The 15,373-nt window shown below is 39.7% G+C and overlaps 1 pseudogene across 1 annotated transcript in view; it reads right to left on the bottom strand.

The window, feature by feature from the left end:
• The window catches only part of LOC146511472 (sodium/hydrogen exchanger 9-like), a 64,904-nt pseudogene extending 49,571 nt beyond the window's left edge, over positions 1-15,333 (bottom strand). Inside the window, exons 1-5 of the transcript XR_014876208.1 lie at positions 14,170-15,333; positions 13,629-13,774; positions 9,665-9,742; positions 9,384-9,460; positions 6,966-7,078 (exon numbers count right to left, since the gene is read on the bottom strand). The product of XR_014876208.1 is annotated as a sodium/hydrogen exchanger 9-like (transcript). The remainder of the gene's footprint in view (positions 1-6,965; positions 7,079-9,383; positions 9,461-9,664; positions 9,743-13,628; positions 13,775-14,169) is intronic.
• Between the last annotated feature and the right edge of the window lie 40 nt (positions 15,334-15,373).

The following is a 15,373-nucleotide window of genomic DNA, read 5'->3' as shown; positions in this document are numbered from 1 at the left end:
TGTCTTCTCCATCTGTATATATTTGTTTCCTGCTTTGTAACATATTCCTAGCGGCTGGAGCTACTCTCCCAGTCTATCACAGGACTTATGGCTCCTGTTAGTACTGGTACCACTTTGGACCCTTCATATCTGTTTTGGTGGATTCTTTAACCCCTCTCAGTCTTCCTTATAGTGCTGTCACATGGGATTCCCACATCTATTACCGCTGTCCTCTTCTGCTCCTCGTCAACTACTACTGTGTCTGCTTGTTTGGTTGGCAGCTGCTTGTGAATCTGGAACTTAAAATTCCACAAGATCTCTTTTTCTAAACCACTTCCGGTGGTGCGTTCCATCAGGGCTTGAGGAAGTCTGACCCACAGTCAGCACAGATGCTCCTGGATACTATCCTAGGCACTATTAATTCCCCTGTGTGCTTGTTGATCTTACATATTACAACTACTGTCTGGATTTAGTGGCATCTTTACTGTTCTGTTGCATCAGGGGTGTTCTGACATCACCATGTGTCACCACCACTGTGCTATCCCTTAGGCCAGCCTTTTCTAGTGACTGGCAGTATTTATTGATGCCAGCCAGTTTCTTTGAATGATACTTCCAATTGATTCCTCTTCATCTTCTGCTATCTGGCACATGTAGGGTTCATTTTTCTAATTTAACTATGGATTTTCCTTCTATTATCCTAAATTGTAAGTCTGACACACATTAATTCTCTGGCCCTCTTTTCGTTGCTCATAGATTCTCAGAGTTCTTGACTTTAAATTGAATATAGCTGAGGACTTCTCATGTCTTGACATCAGTAGCTTCTATCTCCCCTTCTGTCCAGCTTACTTTAGGCAATTTGATGTAAGAGCAGAATAGACAGGTGCTGCTGACAATGGCTTCATTCTATTTAGCCATTTCAGTTTACCAGCATTTATAACACCAGGCTATCCATAGGGACGCTGAATCGTTATAAAAGTATGAAAATGAGGTAAATTATATGCTACAATATGACTATTGCAGTCGTCATATCTCAACCCACTGAACGCCAGTGGGCAACCTTTGATCACCCTATTAAAGCACGACTTCACAGCTCTCATTAAAGCAGAAATTTCTTTCAATATCTTTGGGAAAATCAGTATTTAGTTGTGGTTGGTTTCCTTTTAATCCTCATCACAGCTCTAATTTGCTCAAGGGATCAGGAGCAGGAAAAGAGCGGTCCTATATGTCTGCCATCCCGCCTTCTGGTCACTCCACCGTTTTAGTCCTGATTGCTTCCCCTCTTTCCAATGCAGCAACACTTATACAATCAGTGAGCAGATCCTGCTGAGGTAGATCGGTGAGTCGATGCCTCTTTCACTCCTGGGGTACAGCTTGAAATCATGTATACCCTGTAGGTGGCTGTATTTGTATCAGCAAGAGAACGGCTCATAACACACACAGATTTTTTTTAAGAGCCTTAGTAAAAATTCTTTATGAGATTTATGAAATCTGGCTTGCAGGAATCCTAATTTCTCATATCATTTGTGAGGAAATTCATATCGGTGGTGGAAAATACTAATAAACTGATTATTTACTTATTATTTAGCCAAACCCGTCTCAACACAGCATCAGCTGACTTGAACTCCACGGTGAGTTCACGAAGAGTAAATATCACGTAGAAGATGCTGAGCATATGAATGAGCACATGCACACACAGCATCCTCAGCTCAGCAGGCGACTAAGTGTCGACACTGAGTGACAGGCAGAATACTGACACTGAAGAGATAGTGACATGCCTAGTAGCTCCAGACTTCCAGACACCTCAAGTATCTCCTGCAAGATATCAGCTCTAGAATTGGTTCAATTACAGTAGATTAGATTACAGTGTTTTACATGAGATGCAGAGATAGGTGCACAAACTGACAGACTGATATAAACAGATAAATGCAGGCATCTAATAATGGACAGTAGTAACTGCCAGAGAAGAAGTCAGGCCAGGTTCCAAACAAGGAAAACAAAATTATCATAACAAAAAACAATGTCAGATATGAGGAAAGACAAGAGTCATAAACATACACATGCAAGGATATGTGCAATTCTGAAGGCCAGACATTATCATATTCAAAACAATAACAACTCCTGGTGGATTAGTATTCCACTTGTTGATTTCAAAATGCAAAAATAGTACTCTGAGTTAGTGATGGAAACATTCTGATGTGGAAAAAGAGCCAAGGCTGATTGCTAAGTTTTGCCCTGTGAACACACAGACCAACGGTGGCAGGACAGCAAAGATACGACCAGACTGACAATACAAGCGGTGGCCAGAGAGCGGCCTCAGGACTTGTTTTGACAGATCTGGCTCTTTGGTGTTTGACAGGTTTAAAGCTCTTTCTGGTTGGGGGAAATCCTTTATCTGGAGAGTGTGGGGTAGGCCCTGGAGTAAGGATTGCTCCGTCTCCCTGCTTCCATAATGCCTGGCCGATGACAGTATGTCATGCACTCCTCACACTCCAACACTAAAGGGAAAAAAATAAAAACACCCACCCTCGCTGCACACACTCACACACTCACACACTCACACTCACAAGGTGCTGGTTGGCTGTGTTGTCATGGAAACTCCATCCTACAGCTGTCAAGTGTTCATCAGTTTCCACAGCAACACCATAAGGTAGAGAGCCTAGACAATTATTTCAGACATAATACAGTTGAAAGGGTCGAAGGGAACTTTATTAGGTCAAATTACCCATTGCTGAGTTTTAGCAGAGGCAAAGCTTGCGACCATCTTAGTCAGAAAGCATGGGATTTGCTTGCTGATTTGACCAAATTAGGCAGATATAATACTCAAAGTGATGAAGGATTAGGAAGGAGTTAACAGCCAACAGGGAATTACTATAATCTCCCCAGCTCTGTAAAAAAAAACCACCCAAAACTGAGGCTTTTATAACGGTTTCATTTCAAGTTGGACTGAACAAGTTAACTAAGGTTCTCAGTGTATTTCCCAGATGTTTACATCTTTAAGATGCACATCAATTTGATATGCTTATACTGATAATATAAAAACAGCCAACCAAAACAATAGAAATTTAAGATATAAAAGTCACTGCTAAACAGTCACTTATTTCTATGTAAATGAAAGTAGTGCAGATATAGCATGTAAAATATATAAAAGTTATTCTAGATAGGAACCAAGTGATCTGTTAACAGTTCACAGTTCAGCATCTGGCAAGGGGCTCATGAGTACGCATAGCATGGGTAGCTTGCACATCTGTGAAGGCACAATTGATGCTAATTGTATACTGATGCTACTCATAAATTGAATTAAATACTCAACAAAAACACATTAAACATAAATAACACAACTGAATCAACAAACTAAAGAGGTACCACTTTTAACAATAGACAGTATGAGGTATGGATATAGCCACTGTGACATCAGCCACTATACACTGCATTTTGAAGCTTCATTGTGAACCAGTTAAAGTTATCTAATGTTAGCATTTAGCCACTGCTATGTTGATATTTTGGACCTAGGGAATTACCTCATATGGATGAAAGAGTGGAGTGTAAATATGTGTGTAAATGTACCTAAGCTAGCAAGTGTGGTTAACAACCTGCATTCATAAAGTTGCCTGTTAGCCTTTTTTGTTCACTTAAAAAAAAACTATTTTTTAATTCACTTTACTTAGAGAAATTGTCTTAAAAAATAATACTCATGGCCCTTTGAAAAAATAAAAAAATTATACTGAGGAAACACTTTCTGGCTTTCTCATTAAACACTTGTGAGCTAGTTTTTTTCAGGTTTTACTTCTTTTGCAGTGCCAGCTCCCCCATTACAATGTTGTGATGGTTTTCTTTCTCCACCTCGAGCTAAATGCATTTCCTTAGGTGAAACTGAGGAGTGGCAGAATGCAGACTGTTGATAATAGGCGCAAGCTGGCTGATTTGAAATGATTCTGACTGACTAAGACTAAAACTGACGGCAATTTTCTGTGTGAAAATTCAATTTTCTTGCCCAATAGCTGGAACTGTCTTTTTTCAACAAGAAAATTCCAAACCACATTCTGCATGTATCACAAAACAATGGCTTCAATGTGACTGAGTCTGGGCAATGAAAAGAAAAATAAGACAAAGGAAGCCCTGAATTTTTGACTGGATGAAATCCTACATACAGAAAGAATGAAAAATAAACCCACATTCCAAAAACCGAAGGGTTATTAAAAGAAGAGGTGATGCAAGACGGTGGAAATTATTGTTGTAAGTCAGTGTCAGTGCTCTAAAATGTGCAACTGGTAAAGTGTTTGTGACATCAAACAATGAATTATTGTATATTATGCACCACACCGGTCACAGAATTCTGTATTACATTACTTGTCTTAGCCTGTTATATATTAATAAAGACTGAACACATACTGTATGTGTGCTTAGTGAGCACCAATTGTGGCCTTCCATGTTTACCTTAATGTTGTACTTCTGCTCCTCTGTTGCAATAACATGCCTAAAATTCTGTGTTTGACGACGCTATGCTGCTGGTATATTGAGCCATACCTATGGTTTGTTTACTTTCTCATTTCTCTTTCAGCAAACCAAACTGCGTCACAACAAACTACATGAGAATGTTCACCTTGGTCATTGGGCAGATGTATCTGGGCTGGGAGCAACGAAAGCAAATACACGATGGTTCAGATCGGGACCTGATCACGTTCACACCATAAAAGAACCGCTCAGGAGTTCATTTGGAAATGGACCAAGACCACCTCCTCCAAAGGCTCTCGGTGCTCATCTCTTTCTCTGTCTCTCTGTCTGTGTGTGTGTGTTAGAGTATTTATATATCTTTTTAAAGAGGAAAGCCAAAATGGTAGCACAGAAACAGAAGTCATTCCTTTCAGAAGTTAAGTGAGGGTTTCACTGACCTGCCTCCATCCCTGCAGCTAGAGGATACAGCACAGCAGGTGTTCCACTTTGTGACCTGAACCATGCATTTTATTTTGAGTCTTGGAGGAACAGGTTTGATAGCTATGGTTCTGTGGTGGCTTGTATAGAACTAAAACATTTTTTTTTTAAAAAAGGAACAAATGGGAAAAGCAAGACTGTGGGCCTGGCTCTACTGCCAACATAAAACGATGAATAAAACCCAGAAGAAGCCTCATCTAATGAAACATTAAAGGTGAAATGTTAACAATGAGGTATTGCAAATTTACCTGCGTAGATATTTGAACAGTCAGCAGATAGACTCTACCTTTCCCAAGTGTGAATTTTCACAGACAAGACGTGAAAATGTACATTTGCAGTTCTGAAGAATAGGGCCCTGGATAAGACCCAAATATAATCTCTCTAGGTTTAGAGGTTACTATGCTAATCACACTTTTGACATGTTGAGTCATACTGAGCTTAGCCATGTGTTTGAAAAGAGGATAATACCAACAGAACACAGAAATATTCATATGACTTTCTGTAATAGTTATGCCTAAATGCTGCTTTGAAAAACCCTCCACACTTACAGGAGTATGACTTTTTTTTTCTCGAAGACGACGTTCTAAAGAATATCAGATTCATCTAAAGCTCAAAATCTATACTTTTCCTATACCTCTAAGATGGTAATTTCAAAAAGAAATAATACAGTAACATTACTTTAGTGTCCTCAGTGGTAGTTTCAGCATAAAATAAGCATCCACTTTAAGCGAGGTTGCTTCAGTTCTGCAGCAAATGCTATTACCTATCCCTCCACTTTATTCAACATAGAATAAACAGGAAAAAAAAATCAAATCAAGTATTTTGTATCACTTTTAAAACCGCAGCTATATTTCTGGAGTCATCTCCAAGCAGAAAAATACATTTGGGATCAGTCAGGTGGCTCACCAATGCTATTGTTTAATAAATATTTTTTAAAAACTCAAATAAAGAGCACTAAAGTTTTGTGCTTTACTGCATATATGTGGCAGTGGCACAACCAGAGAGCTGTCAAGCAAGCAAGGGTTATGACATGATGACACGTCTACATTGTTCTGAGAATCACTACGTCTTTGTCTTACAGCGTAACAGACTGAGCCTGTTTCGCTTGCGTTCTTCCATTTCAGCCTTGTGACTGAAAGTTCATGAGGAAGAGAAATGAACTGGAAAATTTGGACAGCTGCTTCTCCAAAAGTCAGAAAACCAGCGCTACAGAGATGGAAGCAGGTGAGGCATATCTGTGTTTCGGCCATCGGTGCATCACAGTGTGATTCAAATCAAAGCTACAAGTGAGCCGGAGTCGGCAGAGATGAACGCAGCATGGTGTGGCAAAAATAATGTCAATCAGTGGGACAGCCGCACCATAACCTACAGCTCCTCGCTGACACTCACCCCTATCAGCCACTTACCGTATAAATAATTCATTACCAAATGAGGACATTACCACAGGATGCCGTATGACACTCTACATGACTGCTCTTGAGGACCACTGATTTTATTGTGTGTACTCCACTTAGGAGAAAGGTGCACTGAATTTAAAGCAGTTACAGCTACTGTGTGGGTGTTGTGGCTCTGTTCCTGCATATACAGTAGCCTTAGCTGTCAATGTTTTTGTTATACAAAGATTCGTCTGTCAATCTCAATGTTACACCTTGTTACTTAAAACCAAACAAAATAAGGTGTGAAAGAACAGTGTGCACCAGGTTTGACATTTTGAAACATGTTATCTAATACGTTAACTGCTCAGTGAATCTGCAGTAATAAATAAAAACTCCCCCAAAAAATTGCAGAAATGAGCAATATGCAGCACCTCAAATATGCTCAACACCTATGGATTTTATTTCTATAACTAATTTGTATGTATACGGCAGAGCCTGGTGATGGGCCTATCGACTGTGATCAACAGCCAAACATTTCATCTTTTGCTTGTGGTAAGAAAAAAAAAAAAAGCACGTTTGCTTTACAAATTATAAAAACACATATGCATAAAACCACAAGATCAATGCTGCCACTGCAAGTGATGAGCTATTAGCAGAAGGTTATTTATAAAGGTTGACTACCTGGATCAGTGGCTGACATAATGGCACCAAAAAGGAGACAGTGAGTGAGGAAGATTTCTTCTTTTGGTTTGCTCAACAGTAGCATCAGTTTGGTGAAGCCGTACATGCAAGCCCTGGGATTGAGGACAAACAGACAGAAGGAAACACTGTGAGGTCATCAGGGAGCGCCAGCCAGAGCAGGTCTATCAGTCATCCCCCTAACCACAGCAGGGCTTCCCCTAGAGTAGTCTGGGTAATGGGGCCAGACGCTACCAGCAGGTGAGTTGACCCGTTTCCAGGCCGTAGCTCCTTTTTACACAAGCGAACACACAAAGCTGCGACTGTGCCGGGAATTTTATTATTTTATCCATGTTAATGCGAATGAGTGTGTATATCCATATGCTCCAAACTCGACCCCACATCCACCTACTAAATGGAACCACCCACGCACGCACACACACCACAAATAATCTTGGGGGTCAGTATCCATCTATCCTAGCTGTTTGAATTCTTTTAAGACACTGTTATATACAGTACTCTCCAACATAACAGAACAGCATAAGTGTGTATGTGTGTGTGCATGCACAATGACCTAGAAGACTAAATATAACCCACTAACAGTCTTTGTGAAGGGCACTTTGACAGAAATATAAATGACACAATATTGTTATCAGCTCTGGAGCCAAATACAAAAATAAATCTAGTATTGTATCTCCACTGTGTTATCTCATTTATAAAGAAAAAAATAAAACTGTACACAAAGACTTGATAAAGTGTCCAGTCAGCATTCAACAGTTCAGCTCCTTAGTGATAACTGATGTATGCTGAGTACTAATCCAGTTAGTGTGGGGCATGCCATAATAATCAGTATGTCAGTGTGTCCTCTGGGGAACCTTTCTGTCCACTTGCATAGCTCTATCGGTGACAGCACATGACCTGCCCCCTGCAGCCAGTATTTAAAGCACTGTCCTCAGGTCAAGCAACTAAGCTGTGTTATTCGTGTATCTTTAAGGAAGACTTGCGGTTAAGATGATTAATTGTGCATTGTGCGTTTGTGTGTGTGTGTGTGTGTGTGTTAGACATCCAGAGAGAGAGAGAGAAAATGAGAGAGTCATGCACAGAAAAAGACAGGAAGAGGACTGTAAATTGAGACTGAAAGATTCCCACACTCTCACGACACTAACTCCCTATGGGATATGACACACTAACAAGCAGCAGGACTGGTCAGCTCTGGTGCCTTAGCATTAAAAACAGAGCATATGAGGCGCCATGAACAAAGCCTTTCCTGCTTCCCAGAGGGAACAGGGAAGTTTGACAAATGCTGCTCCAGGTAAAGGAATAATAGATGGAGCAAGGAAGGAAAGCGACATCCTTTAGCCAGTTAATTCCAGGCAATACTTTAAGCACATGACCTTCAAACCCACTTGTTTGAAATAACTGACTGGGGGAGTTAAGATCATTTATACATAAACAGAAAACACAAAAGTAAAAATGACAACTAGCAGAAGCTTTAAAAGCCTATTAAGGAAATGTTAGATGAGATAATGCTGTGGGTTTTGTTTTGTTTTGTTTTTTGTTTTGTTTTGTTTTGTTTTGGTTTTTTTTTTTTGGGGGGGGGGGGGTGTAAATCCTGGACTGTTCAGTTTCTTCTAACCACAAAACGTCTTGAAGTTAAAGCAAGAAAATAACAACTAAGGAATTCTGAGGTTTTCTCACTTGCTCTGTGCAGCAATTAGGGGATCAGTGACAACTGGTTTAAAAAAAAGTCTCAAATTCCTTCAGAGTGTGAGAGTGCCATCTAGCTATGTCAGGCTACAATAGCATCAGTAGATATCTGTACTCTCTCCAAAATCAATATTACTCATGCTGAGTTTGGTGCACTGTAGTGTTTTTACAGAAATTTTGATTAGTTGTAGAACCAAAAGCACAGGTATAAGCACAGGATTTGGCTTATGGGGGCATTTACAGAACACTATTTCATATTACTGGCGACATGTGTTAGATTATGTCCATCCACGTATCCAATTCAGGGTCACGGAGGCATCTGGAGTCTATCCTAGCTGTCACAAGCAAGAGGTTGGGTACACCCTGGAAAGGTCACCAACCTGTCAGAGGGTTAACACACATGACAGACAACCATTCCCACTCACATTCACACCTACAGTCAATTCATAATCACCAGTTAACCTAATCTCAAGCTCATGCATGCTTTTGGGCTGTGGGAGGCCAGAGTACCCAGAGAGAACCAATGTAGAGATGACTTGCAAAATCCATAAAGAAAGCCCACATGCTAGATTCAAACCCAGGACTTTCTTGTTGTGAGTCAGTGCTAACCACTGCACCATAAAGCTATGCCTGAATTGTTTAACCGCGTTTGTCTGTCACCTCAGTATTTCTTTTACTTCAGTTTATTTGCATAAATAAACAAAGAATTCTTACCCTATGCACATGCAGCTGATTATGGTACCTACAAAAGCGTAGGTGAGAACAGATCCCAGGTTTGCAATGAATCGTTTCTAGAACAACAAATAAAAATTAGTCCGATTAGTAACACTCACAAAACAAACAAGACAACAGTTTAGTAGACATTAAATACATCTGGCGTAACATTCAGTACAGTGCACCATATGGGAAGTCCTTAACAGATGGACAACCCATGTACATTAAAAGAAATGGCCTTTTACACCCTTTTGGGAGACGTGTCAGGAGAGCAGTCTCACCTGATTAAGAGTGTAAGCTCCATGGAAGATGATGGGTGGCAGGAACAGATTGAAAAGGACCTGCAGATCAAATGTCTCCTGTAAAAGACAGAGCTGCTGTGTTGGTGACTGACAATGCTTCACGGGGAGCAAGAGAGTCTGACTGACAGACAGATTACATACACAAACACACACACAGTTAAACACACACACAGTTCATTTCAGCAGCCCTGTTTTGGCAAACATGCACCTTTTCTCAATTGTGTTCAAGTACCTGATATCTCCTTTCTTCAAAAAACAAAACAAAAACACAAAATCAAATTTTGTAAATAACAAAAATGGGATATGTGCTACGTGCATAGGCATGCCTTAAACCTGCATTCTATCTGAAGGCCACCAGATGGAGATAGTTTTGCGGCCTTATAGAATTCTACTGGAAAAACACATTCCTGTTGAGATAGCGGGCTTATCTGAGCAGTCAGACCTGCTCCTTCTCGTCACATGTGTGTTTTTAAAGCCAGGATTATGATCGTAGAAACGGTCATATCAAGCCTTCAAAACAAGTCTGCACAAACTATTTGGTTACATCCATCTTTTATACATGTAAATTTTCCACACCTGGAGGTAAAGGTTACCAATGAGTAACCCCACCCCTGGTTTCCTCAGTACAACATTGGAAATGTTGCATAGTGATAAATAATACAAATAAATAATGTTATAATAGACTTTTTTCTAGTTATAGATGAAAATATTAACATTTTAACTTTATGATTTTGTTTGCTGCTCACTATTCCCTCAGTCCTGGTTTTTGTGAAGGTGAACTTAAATCAAAGTATGAGTGAAATACAGTGATTTGCTTCTAATGACCAAAAAAGCCCGTGCTGCATGTTGTTAGTTTAGTCTTTATTGTGGCATTTATATTCATACAAGCCAGCTAATGCTGAATTTTTATATCAGTTTCCAAGCTGTTTAGGAATTATTTGTGATTGTTGGCTCACCCTCACTGGCTCATGGTCTACCCCGTGTCACCCCGTTTTAGAAAATCATGGAAACACCCGTGTTCATTCTTATGTACCACTTTTTTTTTTAACTGCTTCCACCTCATGATATATAGCAAAAGCATGCTCCCACCTATCTAGATCTGTGTGCTCAAAAACATTTTAATAATAAAAGGCTACAAAATCTTCTCAACAACAATCTGAACTTTCAATCTGGCAGCTACAGTGCGGTTACATCACTTCAGATCTCTCAGTGGCTCGATGATATAATCACTGTGTACTGCCCAAGTCTTCTGACTCACACTGATTAAAGCAAGGCATAACAAGAAAAGAGAGGTCTAACTGCTTCTGTCAATCTTCATCATAGCAGCTCCCAGAGTTTATGGTAACCCAGTGCTACATCCACACAGAAAACAAGTAAATGACATTGAAACACAATCTTTAAAAAAAACCCCAACTGCATTACTGTCAATACAAATAAAAACCAGCGCGCACAAGTATTTTTGTACATAGCGTGCTCTCTCGCTGTCTGTTTCTCACCCAAGCCGATGTGATGCAATGCAAGCAGCTAAGCAAGGTAGCCTTTCATGTTCTTCATCCTTGAATCCTTTTTAAGTCTATTGTGGATACATTTTGAAGATCAAAAGGCAGCGATATTCAATTCAGATCAAAATAAAACTACTTTTTCTTGGTTGCTACATTGCTCAGAACCTTACTCGAGTTCAATTACATTTCAGGCCAAAGGAGTGAGACGGGGGAAGTGACGCTTGCTGACATACTGCTGTGGTCACAGACATTTAAGAACGACCTAGATTTGGCTTGCTTTAAGGAAGCTTTATGGAAAAAAACAACAACACAGAAGCATGAATATTTAGATGAATGAAAGTAGGCCTCTCTCTGTAAATCCTATTTCCAGGATGCACTGCATTTTGGTGAATATTTACCCCAGTACATGTTGGGGACATTTGGAAGATTGCATTTTTGTTTTTAAATTAATATTTCGAATGCTGTAGAGTCCCCTATAGAGTTAGGAAAGCCAATATGCTTTCTCAGTAATTCACACTTGAGGTGCTTCTAGAGCTACAAATTGCTCCTTTCTTTGCTACCATAACCCAGCTCAATACAAATTACTATTTTGTGGTTGCAATTACCCACACAGCACTATATATATGTTTTTTCCCCATTTATGCAGGCTGTGTATGACAAATACAAAACTGTGCAACACATACTAATACAGATACACTGTAATCAATAAATTATGCATATGCTGGGGGTTTTATACAAAGGGCCACCTGCACCAAAGACTTGAGAATGGAGGTGTGTTGTATGCACTAATTGCCTCTTCAGCTGAGCAGCACTAAATTTAATCAGACCACAAACTTTAATGCCTTACTCCCCAGTGGCATGTAATGGACTCAGTAATGCAATGAAATCCTTATCTCTCCCTGCTAGGACCCCATATGTATCAGGCTTAATGGCGTGGAGGCAACACAGAACGGGTCTGACCAATGTAATGGCCTTTGTGGTAGCCTCTGCTGGTTTGCTAATGAGACCCCCGCATTCAAAAGGGGCCAAAAAGTCCAAGCCATTAGCGAAGAGTTACACTCGACCGGGATGATTCGCAACGTTCAAGCCTCACTGCTGCCTTTCTCTTGCGGTGAAATGTGGCACTGAGATTAAGAAACACAATTTAGAACGCCCTCGTTCCGCGTTCTCTTAAGCTCGTTGGTGCATGTGTGGCTGAAGCTCCGGTTTATCGTTTGGCTTCTTTGATATGACAAATCTCTGATCACGGCGCTAAAATATGAAAGCGCGGCGGAAAAAAACAGTGTTCATGCTGATGACAGCCAAAGGTCCGCTCTTGAGGCTTAGGCTTTTCTGCTTAGAAGTGATGTTAGAGTCTCTGCTAATTCCTTTTTAACAAATAACTGCTGTGATTAGTTTGCAGCCCTGGGGCTTAAGGTTGCAGCATTACTCCTGTTGCACCTCAGTGACAGAAATAACATGAATTTACAGTACTTGAATAATCCGAATCATTGTCTGTAGGAGCTCAAATTTCACAAACATCAAACTGGCTCCCAATTAAATGATTTTTAATCATACCATACCCCTTTTTGGATCTTTTTGTTATCATCAGCAGCAAATCCTTGTGTTTTGGTGTATTATTTACTTTATCAGAGCCCCTCATTCTTGTATCATTACTGTGTTCTCTGACACAGATTGAAGTGTCCAACTTAATCTAAGAGGAAAATGCTGCAATGCCTGTTGAGATGCTATCTTACATCTTTCCTGCACTGCAGAGAAAACTGCTTGCAAGAGAATCTCATTATAAGCTTGCTGCATGTAAACAAGCAGGGAAATGTCTTGAGAGCGCAATTTTGCGAGAAAGCACTACCGTTGCTAGCAAAAGCTTAATTTAGTTGTTTTGTTGTTTAGTGATTAAACCCGTGTTGTGTTGCTTCATTTTACTTGACTGGAACTGTGTCCATATGTGGTCCCTTAAATTTAATTTCCCTCTGTATGCACGGCACACCTGAAAATGTAATCCCCACTATCTGATCCTGACTAAAACCTTAATAAAGGTTAAATTGCTCTCTCGTCCTCCCTTTCCTTGCACCACCACTCTTGACTTTTTCTAAGAACAAACAGACCATGAGAGTTTAAAGGAAAACCAATAACTAAGAACCATTAGAGGACTCTGTTGATGTAAATAGCCAGCATACTCAAGAGGCACAATATGGATCTGATCCAGGAAAAGACAATGAAAACAAAAGCCATTTCAGTCAAAAGAAATTACATCAGAGGATGAAAAACCATCCTGTATGCAGCTATTTGCTTTCAGATATTCTTAATGCAGTTTTTATTATGTAGTTTATTTTTGTTTTTTTGAGAAAATGTTTATTTTAGGGCAGATTGCTGGATTTATTCTGTTTTGATGTGTTTTGTCAGGGAAGGTGAAATCAACCAACCACAGTTACTACAGTTACCTCAGGATGTGAGCTAAACTGGCGTTTTTCATTTCCGACATGTCCGTGTGGCGTGATGTTGACCATCGAGATTTCAGAAGTGTTCCCTGGACACTGCTCTCCTTTATCAGTCCATATTAATCTCACAGTTAACCCCAGAAGCAAACCTGCAAAAGAATTACAAGCAGCAAAAACTGTTATTAAAGGTGTAATTCACTAATATATTACACTAAAAACAAAAACTTTGGGTTCTGGAAAAGAATGAAAGCGCAATGTGCCACATGTTGACATAAATGTGCACATTTTAAAACTATTTCCATGCATCAAGTATAGGACAACTGATTGCTTGTTGCACCTGCATATCAGGAGTCACCTAAAGATGCTGTGTTCTCGTATAAAATGATGAATAAAGCAAAATGAGATGTCGGTGTCCAAAACTGCATGCCTATGAAACCCCAGAAATGTCTTCTATAAACATTTTCGATACATCCTTCAAGCCCCGAGTCCAGGAAGTATTGCTGAATAACGGCTTCCGTAGTCTGTAAATATTTAGGCTACTTACCATAAAACATTGCAACCCCAGCTTCATTTACCAATTTATATTTGAACTGCTTTAATTTCCACACACTGAGGATGGTTATGAGTGCCAGGGTGACAGCAGCCAACACCGGTAACGCTACAGTATCTTGTTTTTGCTGCACAGCGCCCGACATCATCAAAAGCCTGGGTCAAACTTTTCGGAAAGAACTCTGCTACTTTTTGGCTCAGACACAGCAACATCCGCATCAGCAGCGCCCTGAGAGCCCGTGCTGCCTTCAGTAATACTTGGAATTTGCAGTTTTTTCGTGCGAAGGCTTGGAGGGGGAAAAAGCACCATATTTTTAATTAAAAAAGAAAGATAAGATAATGTAGGGCAATAAAAATGTGTTGGTATGTTGTTGTTGTTTTTATATAAATGACGAAATACAGAGCTGCTTTATGCTTCGTCATTAAAGCAACACAAATGTAGGCCGATGAAATCAGATACAATCAAAGAAAAGTTAAGCACACGCAAGAACTGGACATTCAGAGAGAGATGTATTAAATCCTTTATCGCGTGGGAAAAGAATACGTGTCACAGTTACTTACCTGTTCTGCTGACATTATGTTTTTGCAAAGCAATAAAAAATATTGACGGTGTTTTCGTAAGCCACAGAAAATAACACACGTTGGGTGTTATCCTCCTATTTTCCAGCAGATGGCAGACAATGCAAACATATGAAAGCGTGATTCTCAGCGATTCTCTTGATCGTACTGTTTATCGTTCTTTATCAGTAAGTGAATCATTCATAGTCAGAAATTAACAGAGAATAAAAAAAATTAAGTGGTTTATGAATTAGTCTTTATTTTAGGCCACATTGACTGAGCACGACATCTTTTACCTGCAGTGTATTGTCTTTATTTTATTTTATTGTGCTTTTGTTGACTGAAAAAACTGAAAAAAGTATATCAATTAGGCCTTGTATGAGTTTACTTTAACTATGCAGCCGTTTATATTAGCAGTATGGTTTCTTTTACTTACCACCTCTAGCATCTTTCTTCCCTTCTCACATTAAACTAAACGGTACAACAATCTAAAATGAACATTAATTTCAGGTAATGTTAAAAATTCCTTAAAAGGCTAGTGTTAGCCTAATTGGAGCGACATGAAAGGAAAAAAAATAGAAATTCTGTTAAAGTTTGCACTGGGGGCGGCATTCCAGACAAGACAATATTAGAATAATCGC

The sequence above is a fragment of the Neolamprologus multifasciatus genome, chromosome 9 (assembly GCF_963576455.1).
Source record: "Neolamprologus multifasciatus chromosome 9, fNeoMul1.2, whole genome shotgun sequence".
In the NCBI taxonomy this organism is placed as follows: Eukaryota; Metazoa; Chordata; class Actinopteri; order Cichliformes; family Cichlidae; genus Neolamprologus; species Neolamprologus multifasciatus.
The sequence above is the reverse complement of the archived record's forward strand: the minus strand, read 5'-3'. Positions and strand labels throughout refer to the sequence as shown.